General features: G+C 43.1%; 1 protein-coding gene across 1 annotated transcript in view; it reads right to left on the bottom strand.

Moving 5' to 3' along the window:
* Positions 1–10,917, bottom strand: part of MAP3K14 (mitogen-activated protein kinase kinase kinase 14) — a 45,296-nt gene extending 34,379 nt beyond the window's left edge. Inside the window, exon 1 of the mRNA XM_060781181.2 lies at positions 10,829–10,917. The gene's annotated coding sequence lies outside the window, so the exon portion shown is untranslated. The remainder of the gene's footprint in view (positions 1–10,828) is intronic.
* Between the last annotated feature and the right edge of the window lie 7,537 nt (positions 10,918–18,454).

An 18,454-nucleotide genomic window follows, 5' to 3' on the forward strand; every position in this document is an offset into this window, starting at 1 on the left:
GTCCCAATCCTTTTTTAAAAAAATTATCTATAGACTTCTCTTTTATCAAGCTGGACAACTTATCAATTTTTACCATGGTCCAATTATCTCTTATGTACAAGTTATTTTTCTCCACATGGCTAAAACCAGTTTAGGGTTGAAACGAGTAGTAGAGTTGGATGTCATCTACATATAGGTGGCAACGAACTCAAAAACTCCAGATGATGTTTCCCAATGATTTCATGTATTTGCTGAACAGCATGGGGGACAAAACAGAACCCCGGGGAACTCCACAGGACAACAGCCAGGGGTTTGAACAGGAGTCCCCCAGGATCACCTTCTGGGTGTAGCCTTCCAGGAAGGAGCCACTGTAAAACAATGCCTCCCAGTCCCATCCCAGCAAGATGACCCAGAAGGATAAAATGGCTGATGGTATCAAAAGCCACTGAGAGATCCAGGAGAACCAACAGGGACACACTCCCCGTCTCTAGCTCGCTGTGTAAGTCATCCACCAAGGCGAACAAAACTGTCTCTGTTCCATAGCCAGGCCTGAAACCAGATTGAAATGGATCTAGATAATTCATCTCATTCAGAAATCCCTGGAGTTGGGAGGCCAGCACACACTCCAAGATCTTACTCAGAAAGGGGAGGTTGGACACTGGCTGGTAACTATCTATTATAGAGGATTCAGGGATTTAAAAAAAAAAAAGGTTTCACAACTGCCTCCTTTAGGCAATTTGGAACTTTGCCTTGTTCCAAGGAGGCACTGATCTGCAAATTCTTCACAGTGGGCTGCTAAATGGTTAGGGATTTCTCCTTGAGAATCAGTATGTAACAGCCCTCTGACCACTTGAAACAGCTCAACTGGGCAGCTCTTTGTAGATGCAATGGTAGTAGCAATGAACAATTTATCTGCTTTTCCCATTGCCACAGATTAAGCATTCAAATACACTCTAGCCCATGCTTGGTCAGATTCGCTTCGAGTTCTCTACCAACATCGTTCTAGTCTCAGCCTTACTTGCTTCATTGCTGCCAACTTCTTGGAAAACCAAAGGGCTAGTTTGGATCTGCTCTGTGAGAGGGGATGTTCAGGAGCAATTGTGTCCACCGCCCTGGCCATTTCTCCATTCCAGAGGTCAGCCAGAGCTTGAACAGAATTGCATGCTGAGGTGACAGAAAAATCCCCAAGAGCCGTCAGAAATTCATCCGGATCCATAAGTCTCCTGGGGTGGACCATCTTAATAAATTCCCCACCTCTGTGGAGGTTTGGAGTCCCAGCAAGTCTAAATTAGACCAGGTAATGATCGGTTCATGACAATGGAACTGTGCCCAGTTCCTCCACACCACCACCACCAAACCATCCTGCACAGAAAACAAGGTCCATAGTATGTCCAGCTGCATAGGTAGGGCAAGACACCACTTGGGGATAGATCCATGGTTGTCATGGAGGCCATGAAGTCCTGAGCCACACCCAACAGGGCAGTCTCAGCATGGATGTTGAAGTCTCTCAGCACTATTAGCCGCTGAGACTCCAACACCAACCCCAAGATCACCCCGGCTAGTTCAGGAAGGGAGACTGTTGAGCAGCAGGGTGGGTGGTATACCAGCAGAATCCTTATTCTATCTCGGTCACCCACCTTTAGGTAAATACACTCAAACACTGTTGATTGTGGCATGGGGAACCTGGTCAGAGCAATGGAATCATGCTAGACTACTGCAACTCCATCTCCAACTCCCTGCCCCCCAGGCCTTGCCTGCTGCTGCACAGTGTGTAGAGCTGAGGGAGATTAACCTCCCCCCCCCCCCCCAAAGTCTCATCCAGCTAGACCTCTTTGATGCAGACCAGGTCAACATGTTCATCCAGAATTAAGTCCTGAATGGCAGTTGTTTTTCCATTTACTGACCTGGCATTCAATAGCAGCATTTTCAACCTAGGGGGACCGTCACCCTGGTTATCCAGGCTATAGGATACAGGATACAGTTTGCGGACAATAAGCACTCTATTTCTCTCCCCATTTTGTTGATAGTGAAACCATCTCCCCCTGCCGCATCCCTTCCTGCCCTGTATGACTCCAATGGCTGCCCCATGAATCCGGGGACTCTCTCCCTCCTTAGAAAAACACATCCTTCTTATATGGTCAGGCTAACAGATGGCAAAAAACCCTCATATAAATAAGCAAGTAGATGTTAAATATGTGCTGGAAAAAAATCACTATGTTTCACTGATTATATTAAAGAGGGTACATTTTACATTTCAGGTACAGTATAGCATTTCAAGAATCATTTACCAATAATACATGGATTTTCCAAAGGTCTATAACTGGTCTCAAGAAACCCTGTTTTTGACACTGAGCAGGATTTAACCTTTGCAAACCATTGGATTTGACTGCAGACCTGCTTCTGAGATGTGAAAATTCCACTGGAACGTTATATCAGAGAAGCAAGCATAATGTGAAACTGCCAGACATATGAACTTTATATCCTAACAGGAACAGCCACTCCCAACTTCCCACATGCCCTTTACAAAACAGAAACTAAAGTAAGATAAATTGATGTTTGCATCAATTCTGGGTGTGCATATGCCCTTAAGCCACCTGTTGACTTATGCCACCTCATGAAAATTTCATTGGATTTTCTTAGGCAAGGAATATTCAGAGGGGGTTGTACAAGTTCCTTCTTCTAAAATATAGCCTATGGCACGTGGTATTCATCAACAGTTTCCAATTCAAATGCTAACCATGATTGACCCTATGTAGCTTCCGAGATCAGACCTTTAAGCATTAATTTTGGACAGTGTTTTGTCTACTCCCCCATCTGCAGCCATGATCTGCTTTCTCCTGTTACTGCTTAACATTAAAAAAGGAATGAGTAATCAATGACTCATTCTCTGCCAAACAAGCTGTAATACTCCCAGTGCCAAGATGAGGCCAAGAGAGTTTATCCTTACAGGTGGGGAACTAGAGTTTGTATCAGTTACTAATCCTGCGGCATAAAGTGTATTATGCAGCCCACATATCCTTTTTTGTGGATCTATAAACCCCATTCATCTGGATATTAAGTGACAAATGACCCCCAAATGGTTGGTTGCTTCTTCTGCAGATTTGCCTGAAACCTTAAACAAATTCCTGATAAATCAACATGTTTTCTGGACTGCCACTAAGGACAATCTAACTGGTAGACTTAAGGGCCAACAAGACTTTTTCAATGGTGGCTCCACACTTACAGACTCTCCTCTAGGCCTTCCTCACCAAGCATGTAAATGTCCTTTTTGCAGGTTGCCTATACATGTTTTAATTTAATATTCATTTTTTTAAAATCTAATATTGGTTTTTTCATGTTTATTCAAGTGTTCTCTTTAACCTTTTTATTATAAGTTACCTCATGAGGGCTTGCTCTACCTCTAAAATGTAATAAAACACATTAACTCTATGATAGTTGTTTATTGTTCATCTCAACTACATTTATTCATGGACAGAGACTGCTAATGCGGCTCTTCAAATCCCACAGTCAGCATCTCAGTTTTTAATCCAAACCAATGTCTGGCAAAAGGATGGGGGGAAAGCAACTGGCTAGGCTAACTGGGAGATTCTGTGAGTTGTACAAAAACAGCTTTTTCCATTTTGAAGCCAACCAAGGTTACATTTTCTACATGGGTTGCTACTCTATGAAGACCTTAGGTGGTTCTCAACCTGGGGTCCCCAGATGTTTTTGGCCTTCAATTCCCAGAAACCCTAACAGCTGGTAAACTGGCAGGGATTTCTGGGAGTTGTAGGCCAAAAACATCTGGGGACCCCAGGTTGAGAACCACTGCCTTAGGGCCTTCATGTCACATTAAAAGTATATTTATCATATTTAGTGTATCTATATTCTTCTTCATCCTGTGTTTTCCTTAAATAATATCTGCAACCCAACCCACCCCACCCCCACCTCCCCATACCACTTTCTGCAGGACCATACAGTGTGGGAAAGACCCAGTGGAAGCTGAAACCACCCAAGCTACTCCTTATATGTCAGTTAGTTGATAAAAATCCCCTACTGCAAGTGATTATGCATAACAAAATGTATAGTACAGATTGTGTCTGGCTAATACTACTTCATGGGAAGGCTCAAGCACAGTATTTGCAAATCACAAATTGTGGAATTTGCACATTCCAGTTTTTAATTTAAATACATCTCCCCCAAAAGCAGACAGGAAACATCTGGCAAGTAACCGCAGCAGCTGTTTATTCATCAGAAGCACAGCATTGAAACTCAAATGCTCCGTACACTTAAAAAACACTAAAAATGCAAGTAAGATTCCTTTAAGAGCAATGCAGATAGATATGTCATAAATGAGCATTCTGAACTTTGGGTTGTTGTTGGGTTGTTGTTTTGTTTTTGTTTTTTGTTTTGTTTTTTTGCAATGAAGGATCTCAAGAATCTTACAGTACAATATAGGTCCCGTAACTAGATTTAATATAATTCTTGACTGGACAAGAATTTTGGCAACCCCAAAATTCAACCATCTGCATTGAGTGATATAATTTTCACAATCATTCACCAAAATGTGATGTTTCGAAAGCCCAAAAGAAAACTCTGAAGAGATACATCAAAGGACACATTTCTGTGTCCTGTGTACCTCATCCCTGCCCTCAGCCTCTTAAGAAAAGAATTATTAACTGAATCCCAATCCTCTTTAAAACTGGCTTTAAGCATGAAGGGAGAGTTGAGGAAAAGAGCAGCCTTGCTCAACCTGACACACACTAACTCTTTTGAACTACATATCCCAGTACAGTTTCCTGAAGACTGAACATGTTAACTAGAGCTAATGGGAATTCATTTTCATAACATCCAAATGACACCAGATTGGAAAAGTCTGAATTCTTTTCATATCCATACTTTGAAAAGGATATCCCTCCTTTACATAATGCAATATCTATATACATAAGGGATATTTAATGCAGACATATCAGACCGCACACAAACTACACATAACATCAACCGCAATACAAGAAAAGTCAGACTGCTTTCTTAACAGGCTCCAGGAAACTTCATAAAACCAGAAGTGAAACCCTACTTAGGCACCTTTATCAAAATGACAATTCGCTGGTGCTAACTGATATAAGCAATTAAGTGCTGCCATTGCAATCAGGAAAGACAAACCGTTTATTAAAGTGAAATTAAGAATGGGAGGAGACTGTTTTACTTCTTACTATATCCTCAGGGTGAATTTTCTTCAACTTGGAAAATCAGTCATCACATATACTGCACCATCTCTCATGGATTTAAGAATATAAACACATGTAATTGCTTGTGCTTGTGAATTCCTGCAGGGCATGGTATTGGATTAGATGCCCTTTGTGGTCTCTTTCAATTCTATGAGTCAGGGCATTTTGAGTAAAGAAAATTTATCTCCAAAGTGACCAGATGAGGAAAAAAATTAAATGAAAGGAAACTGATATGTCTTTGCTTTTCACAGTTGATAGATACATAAACACAGGACAGCAGGCTAGCAATGTTTGTATGTTATTTGCAAGGCTAAACATACACTAATTTTTGAATGTAGTGTACCAAGTCTGAAGATCATGAAGATACAACATACACTGGATTATAATTTTACTCTGCATATTCACTAGCCTAATTTGTTCTCTCCAAATGTGTTGGATGACAGCTCAAACAGGCCAGGAGTAGTCATCTACACATCTGGAGGGCATCAGTTTATGCAGGATTGTTCAGTATTTGCATAATAGGATGATTACCACCTCACCCGCCTCATAGGAAATCTACAAAACAGGAGCTTTTTTGTTGAGGTCCAGGGCCAAAGAAGCAGATGGCAAAAACAGAAGAACGGCCTGCCTCAGGGGAGCGTGCTTGCTCCATCAATGTTAAACATTTACACAAATGACCAGCCACTGCCAGAAGGGACATAGAGTTTCATCTATGCAGATGATCATGCCATTACCACTCAAGCAGGGAGTTTTGAAATAGTTGAACAGAAGCTATCTGAAGCTTTAGGTGCTCTTACTGCTATTACAGGGAAAACCAGCTGATTCATAATCCATCTAAAACACTGATATGTGCTTTTCACCTTAAAAACAGACAAGCATCCCAAACTCTGAGGATTACCTGGGAAGGAATACCACTGGAGCATTGCAGCACACCCAAATACCTGGGAGTTACTCTGGACCGTGCTCTGACCTACAAGAAGCACTGCCTGAATATCAAGCAAAAAGTGGGTGCTAGAAACAATATCATATGAAAGCTGACTGGCACAACCTGGGGATCCCAATCAGACACAACCAGACACAGTGAAGACATCTGTGCTTGCGCTTTGCTACTCTGCTGCTGAGTACACATGTCCAGTGTGGAACACATCTCACCACATTAAAACAGTAGAGGTGGCTCTTAATGAGACATGATGCATTATCACGGGGTGTCTGCACCCTACACAACTGGAGAAATTACACTGTTTAGCCGGTATTGCACGACCTGATATCTGCCAGGAAGTAGCAATAGTGAAAGGACCAAGGCAGTGACATCTCCAGCTCATCCCCTGTTTGGGTATCAGCCAGGACGTCAATGACTTAAATCAAGAAATAGTTTTCTAAGATCTACAGAGACACTTGCTGGAACCTCAGCAAGTAAGAGTCCAAAAGTGGCAGGCTCAAACACAGAACCTCAATCAATGGCTGATACCAAATGAGAGACTCCCCCCCCCCCCCCGGACACACAGAAAACTGGGCAACTTGGAAGGCACTGAACAGACTGCGCTCTGGCACCATGAGATGCAGAGCCAACCTTAAGAAATGGGGCTACAAAGTGGAATCCACGACATGTGAGTGTGGAGAAGAGCAAACTACCGACCACCTGCTGCAATGCAACCTGAGCCCTGACACATGCACAATGGAGGACTTTCTTATAGTAACACCAGAGGCACTCCAAGTCGACAGCTACTGGTCAAAGGACATTTAATCAACTACCAAGCTTGCAAACTTTATGTTTTGTTTGTTTGTTAAAAAATGCAATGCAACTGTTTGGTTTGCTCCTGACATGATAAATAAATAATAGGATTTGAGAGTTTGAACCTGTAGACTAAAGGAATTGAAAAAAAGTGATTGAAATGTCTTCTTCTGACGAAACCTTACCCAAGCCTCTTGTTACTTTTGAGGTTCCACTGCAAATTGATGGAGTTTGAGGTACATTTCCCACAATATTACTCCCAGTATGCATTTTGTGTGATCACTTTGAAATTTACTTCATAATCAGGAAGACACACCATATGCTGCTCTTCAAATTAAGAGCTATAAAAACAGGTGAAGGCAAAAGACCAAAGTAAGATCAAAACATACACAGTTACTCAGATCTTAGTCCACTGTTTAATGCAGGAGCCAGCAGCATGTGGCTCCCAAAGTTGTTGTATTCCAGCTGCCAGCAGTCCTAACAAGTATAGCCAATAAGGGTAAATAATGGGAACTGCAGCCTGGACTTTGTTTCCACTTGGTGTAAATAAATTTATTTCAAAATAAGTGGGTATAAAATAGGAAACTTAGGCCTGGGTTACACTTTGCTCACACTTACATTAGAAGACACTGAAAACCAATATATAAATTTCAAATGCGGAACCACAACTATTGTTATATAAAGGTTAGAAGGCAGAATCATTTTACTAATGAATATTGATAGACTTTGAAATTTTCGTTTGAGATTATAACTCCAACAAGTCCCAGGGGATTCTGGGAATTTAATGGGTGGGAAGTCACAGCAAGCAAGAGAAATTGACAAATTTATGTCTCTGTAAGAGTTTGGCATTCTAAGATAACACATGTTATGAAAGGAAAAGCAAATGCAAACATACAGAATTCTGTTTGCTATACATGTGTAAACTCTTTAATCCATTAAACTGCCTTGTAAAATAGGTTAGGCTCAGAGACACCAACTTTCCCAATGTAATCCCATAAGCTTCATGGTTGAAAGGGGTTATGAAACCACTTTCTTTCATTCGAGTGGGCCTCTGTTTGTGTTCAGGCCCCTTGTCTCATTCTCAGAGTTGTACAGGGGGTCACAATGATGTCATCTTCCATTTATAATTGTCTCACCCTTGCTCCTTGCTTTATTTTCTTTCCACAAAAAGATCTGTTAAGGAGGAAGTGATGGAACAGCTGCAGCAGGCCTTTTGACTGATAGCCAGGAGCTGTCTGCCCAAAAGTGCTCCAACGCATTTGGCACTACTTTAGGGACAGCCGAAAATAATGTGCGTTTTTATAAAGCAGCTCAATTGCACTGGCTTGGCCTCTTGAGGCCAAGGATGCTTTTAGATTGGCACCTCCCCACAATATCAATCACAAAGTATTGTGTAGCAGGTTCATCTTTCCCACTTTAACCAAAAAAGGAAGGAAGGAAAACCAGGGCAGTTTACAAAAGAAATAAAATCACCTAGAACAGAGATGAGAAACACTCAATCAGAAAAGCAACAGACCTGAATTTACAAGGGCTGTTGATGACAGTGACTTGGAAGTTGGGTCTCCATAAACTGAAGATGACTTGGGTTGGATCTGTATTGTAGAGCTAACACACTTTGACACCACTTTAACTGCTATGGCTCAATACTATGGAATACGCAGTTTGGTGAGGCATCCACATCCTTTGGCCGAAAATAATAAAGGCTTTGTAAAACTACCTCTCCTATGATTAAATAGCATTAAACCATGTCAACCATTGAACCATATGAACCAAGTGGGATCAAACTGCATTAATTACAGGATATAGATCATGCATGATCAAACTTCAGCTCTCCGGGTGCTTTGGACTTCAACTCCAAAAAATTCTGTTAGGAATTGTGGGAGTTGAAGTCCAAAACACCTGGAGAGTCAAAGTTTGCCCATGATTGAATTAAAGATGTACCCATGAAAGTAGATATTAAAGAGACAAGAAAATGAGCAAAAACGAGTGAAAGGTTTAGTTGACAGTTCATGATCTCAATTGCTACCTTTGGAACTTTATAGAGTTTTTAACACATCACTCTCTTCTCTCCATCCACTAATCATCTCATGTTTTGGCTGGATCCCTTCCCATAATGGCCCATAAACCAGGCAGGTCGATTGTACACTGAAAGCCTCACTTGGGCTCGGACAGGATCTATATCCCAGGATCTGATCCCAGGTTTTCTGTTTATCCCAGTGCAAACTCATATAATCCAGTTTAATGTAGAAAACCTGAGATCAGATCCTAGGATATAGGGCCTGTCCAAAAGGGCCCTCAGGCCCCTGGCACAGAGTTGAATAAAATTCCACATTTTCTGCTTTGAACTGGAATATATGGTAGTGTGGACTCAGACAACACAGTTCAAAGCAGATACTGTGGGGTTTTTGACTTGATATTGTGGGTTATATGGCCGTGTGGTACTGCCCTCAGTTGAGTAACTCTGGGTACATCTACACCAGGCCCCTAGCCAGGATTTCAATTCGGGGGGGGGGGGGGCTGAGTCTGAGTGAAAGAGGGTCTACGCTAGCAAACCTTTTGTATCGTTACCCCAATACCCCCATGCATATGGGATATATTGAGCATGGTGATCAGAGCATGATATGAATAAACGTAACAGTTTAAATAATGCACCAGTAAGGCCTTTTCGCGGACAATCATGAGAATTTCGGGGGGGGGGGGGCAAGCAAACGCTAGCAAACCTTTTGTATCGTTACCCCAATACCCCCATGCATATGGGATATATTGAGCATGGTGATCAGAGCATGATATGAATAAACGTAACAGTTTAAATAATGCACCAGTAAGGCCTTTTCGCGGACAATCATGAGAATTTCGGGGGGGGGCAAGCCCCCCCCCCAGCTGCATGCCTGATCTACACTGAAGAAATAATGCAGTTTCACCCCACTTTAACTGCTCTGGTTCAGTGCTATGGAATCCTAGGAGTCGTAGTTCCTAGGAATTGTAGTTCCACAAGGTCTTTGGCCTTCTCCGACAGAGTAGAAGAAGGCCAAAGACCTTGTGGAACTACAACTCTCATAGCACTGAGTCATGGCAATTAAATTGGTGTCAAACTACATTCATTCTACAGTGTAGATCAGGGGTCCTCAAACTAAGGCCCAAGGTCATTTACCCAGCCCTCACTCAGGGTCAACACAACAAAACAACAACAACCCTACTTCATCAGCCAAAAGCAGATCCGTACTTTCCATTGAAATACTAATAAGTTTATATTTGTTAAAAATTGTCTTCACTTTAATCATTGTATTGTTTTACGTGTTTTTTGCACTACAAATAAGATATGTGCAGTGTGCATAGGAATTGATTCAATTTTTTTCCAAATTATAATCCAGCCCTCCAACAGTTTGAGGGACTGTGACCTGGCCCTCTGTTTAAAAACTTTGAGGACTCCTGGTGTAGATGCACCCTCAGAGGGAAACTTTTGGGAGTTCTTCTGGGGGTGGAAATGAATGGGAAAAGGCACCTGGAAGATGGGGAGATGATGCCACTTGGCTCCTCAGGGAACAAAAGTAACTATTTCTCGTAATGAGGACTAGAGACTGATGAGATGTGAACTAATACAGGATGCTGGGGGGACTTGAGCTAGCCCTCAAACTCTTTAATTCTGACTCCTTTCTCTTCTCCTCTCTGTGGGGACGCTGAAGAGACGGTTGCACACGCCAAAGCTCAGCCAAAAAGCCCTGGGAGTCTAACTGAACATAAAACCCGAAATTAAGTTTGAGGAAGTCGTTGAGAAAGAACCGAGATAGGGATAAAGGCCAACTTTAAGAGGTAGGAAGGGAGGGAGGGAAAAGGGCGGCCGCCCCCGCTCCGTTCAGACAAAGGCTCCCCACACGCACAAGGCCTCAACCAGCCAAGCGAAGAAACCCACCTGTCAAGGGGAAGAAAAGAGTCGCTGCTGCTGCTGCGGCCACTTCCGGCCTCCCTCACCGCTCGGCACAGACTGCCCCGAAAAACTTCGAGGAGGGGGCGCGAGGCCACTGGCCACGCCTTATTTGGGAGTGTCGACCAATCGGCGGCTGGCATTTCCGGGAAGCCACGCCTCCTCATGGCTGCTTTCCCCGTCTGGCCTCAGTCTAGGCGGGAGAACGTGGGAGATGAAAAGGCGGGGGAGCTGGAGGAGGAGGAGGCCACGCCCCTTTTCTCCAGAAAGCCTTACTGATGTACATTGTAGGCTAGGCAGACATCTATCTATCTATCTATCTATCTATCTATCTATCTATCTATCTATCTATCTATCTATCTATCTATCTATAAAAATGCTCTGTGCATAATGAGTACCTTAAAAACAAAAGAACCAATGAACGAAATCACACCAAATTTGGCAACAAAACGTCTCACAACACAAGGAGTGACCATCACTCAAAAATTATGATTTTGTCATTTGGGAGTTGTAGTTGCTGGGATTTATAGTTCACCGACAATCAAGAGCATTCTGAACTCAATCAACGATGGAATTGAACCAAACTTGGCACACAGAACTCCCATGGCCAACAGAAAATACTGGAAGGGTTTGGTGGGCATTGACCTTGAGTTTGGGAGTTGTAGCTCACCTACATCCAGAGAGCACTGTGGACTCAAACAAAGATGGATCTGGACCAAACTTGGCACGAATATTCCATATGCCCAAATATGAACACAGGTGGAGTTTAAGGGAAATAGACCTTGACATTTGGGAGTTGTAGTTGCTGGGATTTATAGTTCACCTACAATCAAAGAGCATTCTGAACTCCACCAATGATGGAATTCAACCAAACATGGCATACAGGACTTCCATGACCAACAGAACACACTGAAAGGGTTTGGTGGGCATTAACCTTGAGTTTGGGAGTTGTAGTTCACCTACATCCAGAGAGCACTGTGGACTCAAACAATGATGGATCTGGACCAAACTTGACACAAATATTTCATATGCCCAATATGAACACAGATGAAGTTTGGAGGAAATAGACCTTGACATTTGGGATTTGTAGTTCCTGGGATTTATAGTTCACTACAATTAAAGAGCATTCTGAAACTCACAAACAACAGAAATGGGGCAAACTTCCCACACAGAACTCCCATGACCGACAGAAAATACTTAAGACCATCCAGTCCAACTCCCTTCACCAGGGCAAGAAAATGTAATCAGAGCCCTCCTGACAAAGAGCCACCCAATCATAAATATAGATAAATAGATATGATTCTCTCTCTCTCACACACAGATATAGTATCATAGATTTGAAAGAGACCCTTAAAGAAGGACTATGATATGTTGCATATTCCAGGGTGGGCAAACCAGACAATCTCTACATCAACACTGACAAAGAAACAACAAGAAATACTGTTTACTCACAAGCATAAAGGAATTACATATATTAGAAACCAACACTTTCTCATTACTTTATTTTCCAGGTCACCAGACTGGGCCACAGCAACGTGTGGCAGGGGACGGCTAGTGATATATAAAAGTCAATAGATAGGCTTGATGAACCTAACCTGGCACACATAACCTTCAATATCCACATTAAAATACCCATGGGGTTTGAGATAACACGAATCTACTCGTTTTGAAAATAATTTGCCTGTATTCATCTGTGCTGAGAGGCTGAGAACTAAAACTTTTTTTTTTGTCGTGTCAGGAGCGACTTGAGAAACTGCAAGTAGCTTCTGGTGTGAGAGAATTGGCCAACGTCTGCAAGGACGTTGCCCAGGGGACGCCTGGATGATTTGATGTTTTCTATAATCCTTGTGGGAGGCTTCTCTTATGTACCCGCATGAGGAGCTGGAGCTGATAGAGGGAGCTCATCCGCCTCTCCCCGGATTTGAACCTGCAACCTGTCGGTCTTCAGTCCTGCCAGCACAGGGGTTTAACCCACTGTGCCACCTCAATTAAACTAAAACTTTAATTGAAGGGTACCATAGGTACCCAGCTTTCCCTGGATTTGCATCTTCTAATGGAAATATAAAATCGAAAAATTAACTATGATTATTGCATATATGTGTGTGTGTGGTACACATACATATACTAGCTCTTGAATATATTTAATTGGCTTTCAAGTGATTACCATAGCTTCTGTGATCTCTCAAAACATTTTGGACACTGTAAAACTACTATATACAACTGCGCATGCGCGGGCCTCTTCCCAGGCAAGAAGGTGACGTCATCCACGCACACCAAACTTTCCTCCGTGGGCCTCTTCCGCCCCCACATGACCTTCCGAAAAGCTTCTGCTTCTTGATTGGCTACTGGACCACCCGTGATTTCCTCTAAAGTCCTCTCCGCTCAGGAAGAGGCTCTAAATATTTGAAATAGTTTTGTCTGGTGTCTCTGAGTGTAACTATTTTTCCTTAAACTGCATGCACAAACCCACCTTATAAAACTCTGCACTATAGAATTAACGCAGTTTGATTCCACCTTGGCTGCAATAGCTCCGTGCTATGGGATCCTGGGAGTTGTACCTTGGTGAGGCTCCTTCTACACTGCCATATAATCCAGATTATCAAATCAGATAATCCAGATTTTCTACTTTGAACTGGATTATATGGGTCTACACTGCCATATAATCCAGTTCAAAGCAGGTAATCTGGATTTTATATGGCAGTGTAGATCTAGCCTCTGCCTCAGTTTAACCCCTAACTGGAAATTTTAAACAATAGCGGTCCCCTTCCACGCGTTGCTGTGGCCCAGTCTGGTGATCTGGAAAATAAAGTAATGAGAAAGTGTTGGTTTCTAATATACGTAATTCCTTTATGCTTGTGAGTAAACAGTATTTCTTGTTGTTTCTTTGTCAGTGTTGATGTGGAGAGTGTCTGGTTTGCCTACTCTGGAATATGCAACATATCATTGTCCTTTAAGGGTCTCTTTCAAATCTATGATACTATATCTGTGTGTGTGTGAATCATATCTATCTATCTATATCTATGACTGGATGGCTCTTTGTCAGGAGGGCTCTGATTACATTTTCTTGCCCTGATGAAGAGAGTTGGACTGGATGGCCTTAAGTATTTTCTGTTGGTCATGGGGGTTCTGTGTGGGAAGTTTGCCCCAATTCTGTCGTTCGTGGGTTTCAGAATGCTCTTTAATAGTAGTGAACTATAAATCCCAGTAACTACAAATCCCAATGTCAAGGTCTATTTCCTCCAAACTCCATCTGTGTTCATATTTGGGCATATGGAATATTCGTGCCAAGTTTGGTCCAGATCCATCATTGTTTGAGTCCACAGTGCTCTCTGGATGTGGGTGAACTATATTTCAAGGTCAATGTCCACCAAACCCTTCCAGTTTTTTTCTGTTGGTCATGGGAGCCCTGTGTGCTAAGTTTGGCCCAATTCCATCATTGGTGGAGTTCAGAATGCTCTTTGATTGTAGGTAAACTATAAATCCCAGCAACGACAATTCCCAAATGACAAAATCTATTTTTTTGAGTGGAGGACATACATTAGGTTGTTAGGTGTCTTGCAGGCCTGTAGCGAGGGGGTGGTTTTAGGGGTTCAACCCCCCCCCCCGAAATGTTTCAGATTTTTTTTAAAAACCTGGTTTACTCATGAATTTTAACTGGTTAACCATATCCCCGTGCTAAGTCTATGAGATGCAAAAAAATGAAGAGTCCCTCCAGAACTGTAAGCACTATCTCAAGCAAATATTGACAATTTATTCACACTGTCATTACTTGCAGCAATAGCCGATGTAGTGAAGCAACCAAGTTGAGTGTGTGTGTGTTGAATGCTCTCATTAAGGAGGCCAGACTTGGTGGAGGTGGTTGACAGAAGTGGAGCTGCAGGCTATTGAAAGTTGGTCTGCCCCCTGCTGTGCTTTTTGCTTCAGCGTGAGCTAGGAGGCAGGTTTCAACCCTCACCCCCGAAATTTTCAACTCCCCCCCCCCCCAAAAAATTTCCACCACCCCCCCCCCCGAAATTTTCAACCCTCCCCGAAATTTTTTTCTGGCTACAGCCAGTGTGTCTTGTGTCCAAATTTGGTGTCAATTCCCCCAGTGGTTTTTGAGTTCTAATGGTATCACAAACGAACATTACATTTTTATTTATATAGATGAACTACTGAAGAGCTGTCATATGTGAATGTCTTTCAGCCATAACATCTTCCAATTGGAGATTGTGGTTTCATTGGCCTGTTTGTACTGGAATTTGCCATAACAAATTGTTCCCCATTTATACAACCCAATGAAACACTAGTTAAATGGGAACAAAAGTCAACATTGACACTGAAATACAACACTGCCTGAGCTCTGCGAGTGCAGCATTCTTCCAAATGAAGCAGAGAGTGTTTGAGGGCCGGGACATCCGCAGAGATACCAAAGTGCTTGTTTATAAAGCTGTTGACCTCCCAACCCCTGCTATACGCCTGCAAGACGTGAACATGCAACTCCTAGAATGATTCCATCAGCGTTGCCTCCAAAAAAATCCTGCAAATCTCTTGGAAAGACATTAGAAAATGTTGACCATTTCCGCTACCTTGGCAATCGCCTCTCCACAAATGTCAACATTGAAAATGAAATACAACACCGCCTGAGCTCTGAGAGTGCAGCATTTTTCTGAATGAAGCACAGAGTGTTTGAGGACGGGGACATCCGTAGGGATACCAAGGTGCTTGTTTATAAAGCTCTTGCCCTCCCAACCCCACTATATGCCTGTGGGACATGAACTGTCTACAGACGTCACATGCAACTCCTGGAACGATTCCATCAGTGCTGCCCCCCAATAATCAATTTTTCTGAATGAAGCACAGAGTGTTTGAGGACGGGGACATCCGTAGGGAGACCAAGGTGCTTGTTTATTAAGCTATTGCCCTCCCAACTCTGCTATAGGCCCGCGAGACGTGGACTGTCTACACGTCACATGCAACTCCTAGAACAATTCCATCAGCGTTGCCTCCGAAAAATCTATTGGGAAGAAGAGTGGACAAATGTCAGCGTGCTGGAAGAAGCAAACACCACCAGCACTGAAGTGATGGTCCTCCGCCATCAACTCCGCTGGACCAGCCACATTGTCCGGATGCCCAACCACCATCTCCCAAAGCAGTTGCTCTACTCCGAACTCAAGAACAGAAAACAGAATATTGGTGGGCAGGAAGATGGGCTCAAAGCCAACCTTAAAAACTCTGGTATAGACACTGAGAACTGGGAAGCCCTGGCCCTTGAGTGCTCCAGCTGGAAGTCAGCTGTGACCAGCAGTGCTGTAGAATTTGAAGAGGCATGAATGGAAGGCGAAAGAGAGAAATGTGCCAAGAGGAAGGCGCATCAAGCCAACCCTGATCGGGACCACCTTCCACCTGGAAACAGATGTCCTCAGTGTGGGAGAAGATGCAGGTCAAGAATAGGCCTCCACATTCACCTAGGGACCCACCGCTAGGACATTACACTTGGAGGACCATCATCCTTGGACTACGAGGGATCGCCTAAGTAGTAGTAGTAGTATTAGTAGTAGTAGATGGGAACTTTTTTCCTTCTTCATTGTGTCTGGGAGCACTGTGCTGAGTAATAAGCCCCAATATTAATACTTTGTTTTGGAAATGGCTTATCAGTGAATTAAATCTCACATTCAGTGGCATGTTATACATAGCTAGCATTTCCCATTCTAAGGACTCAAGATTCTCAAAATGGGGAAAACTAGTTATGGACAGGCACTTAGTCCCCCAAGTTACAAACCAGATAGGTTCTGTAAATTTGTTCTTAAGTTGAATTGTATGTATGTATGTATATATTTACTGTATTTGTATACCGCCTTTCTCAGCCAATCGGCGACTCAAGACGGTTTCCAACAAATTAGTACATATAAAAACATAATAAAGATTAAAACATAAAACAATATAAACCACAAAAGCAATAAAAAATCATTAGTGTCTCATTATTATCAAGCATTGTCCAGTTCCATTGTCAAATCGTTCAATTTCCTATATTAGCTACTCTGCATTTGTAAACGCTTGCTCAAACAGCCATGTTTTAACTTGCCTCTGAAACGTTAAGAGGGAGGGAGTACATCTAATCTCCCTAGGGAGGGTGTTCCATAGCTGAGGGGCCACCACTGAGAAGGCCCTGTCTCTCGTCCCCGCCAAATGTACTTGAGACGAAGGCGGGACCGAGAGCAGGGCCTCCCCAGACGATCTTACAGTCCTCAATGGTTCGTACAGGTAAGTTGGGCCAGAAACGTTTAGGGCTTTATAGCCAGCCAAAGCCAGCACTTTGTATTGGACCCAGTAGCAAACCGGCAGCCAGTGGAGCTGGCGCAACAAGGGCGTTGTATGCTCCCTGAGCACTGCTCCTGTTAGCAACCTGGCTGCTGTTCGTTGGACTAGTTAAAACTTCCAGACCGTCTTCAAAGGCAACCCCATGTAAAGCGTTGCAGGAGTCTATACGGGATGTAACCAGAGCATGCCCTACCATGGTCAAGTCAGACTTCCCAAGGTACAGGCACAGCTGGCGCACAAGTTTTAACTGCAAATGCTCTCCTGGTCACCGCTGAAACCTGTAAGTCAGAACAGGTACATTTTAAAGCTGCTGGGTGAGATTATCCAGATTTTTGTAGTTCGATGCCATCTGTGTGCAGATGACGTCCAACTCTACCACTTGTTTCCACCAGATGCTAAGGAGGCTGTCCAAGTCCTGAACCACTGTGATGGTCTGGATGAGGGCAAGAAAATTTAAGTTGAATTCAGAAAAGACAGAGATCCTCCTGGTCAGTCGCAAAGCCGAACAGTGTATAGGGTCACAACCTGTGCTGGATGGGGTTACACTCCCCTTGAAGGCACAGGTTCGCAGCTTGGGAGTTCTCCTGGACTCATCACTGAGCCAAGAATCCCAGGTTGCTCCAAAATATGCCTGAGTAAAACAGTACCTGCATTTTAAGGTTTATCACAGTGTTTTGTATGCTGGGGAATAGCTAAATCAAAATGGCCTAGCTTTGCTTTATTTGAAGAAATACCTTATATGATAATTCAATGGAAAATGCAGAGTTCTGTATAATTTCTGAGTTGGTTCTCCATTATTTAGTAAACTATAGCTATACCAACAGCTATGGCAATGAAGATCTGCATAGTTAAAGCAATGGTATTCCCTGTAGTCACCTACGGATGAGAGCTGGACTGAGTGAAAAAAGATAGATGCTTTTGAACTGTGGTGTTGGAGGAAAGTTCTGAGAGTGCCTTGGACTGCGAGAAGATCCAACCAGTCCATCCTCCAGGAAATAAAGCCCGACTGCTCATTGGAGGGAAGTATACTAGAGACGAAGTTGAAGTACTTTGGCCACATCATGAGGAGACAGCAAAGCCTAGAGAAGACAATTATGCTGGGGAAAGTGGAAGGTAAAAGGAAGAGAGGCCGACCAAGGGCAAGATGGATGGATGGCATCCTTGAAGTGACTGGACTGACCTTGAAGGAGCTGGGGGTGGTGACGGCTGACAGGGAGCTCTGGCGTGGGCTGGTCCATGAGGCCACGAAGAGTCTGAGACGACTGAATGAATGAACAACATAGCTATACCTATTTTATTGTATTTCTTAAAAGC

Source organism: Anolis sagrei, chromosome 6, assembly GCF_037176765.1.
Source record: "Anolis sagrei isolate rAnoSag1 chromosome 6, rAnoSag1.mat, whole genome shotgun sequence".
Lineage (NCBI taxonomy): Eukaryota > Metazoa > Chordata > Lepidosauria > Squamata > Dactyloidae > Anolis > Anolis sagrei.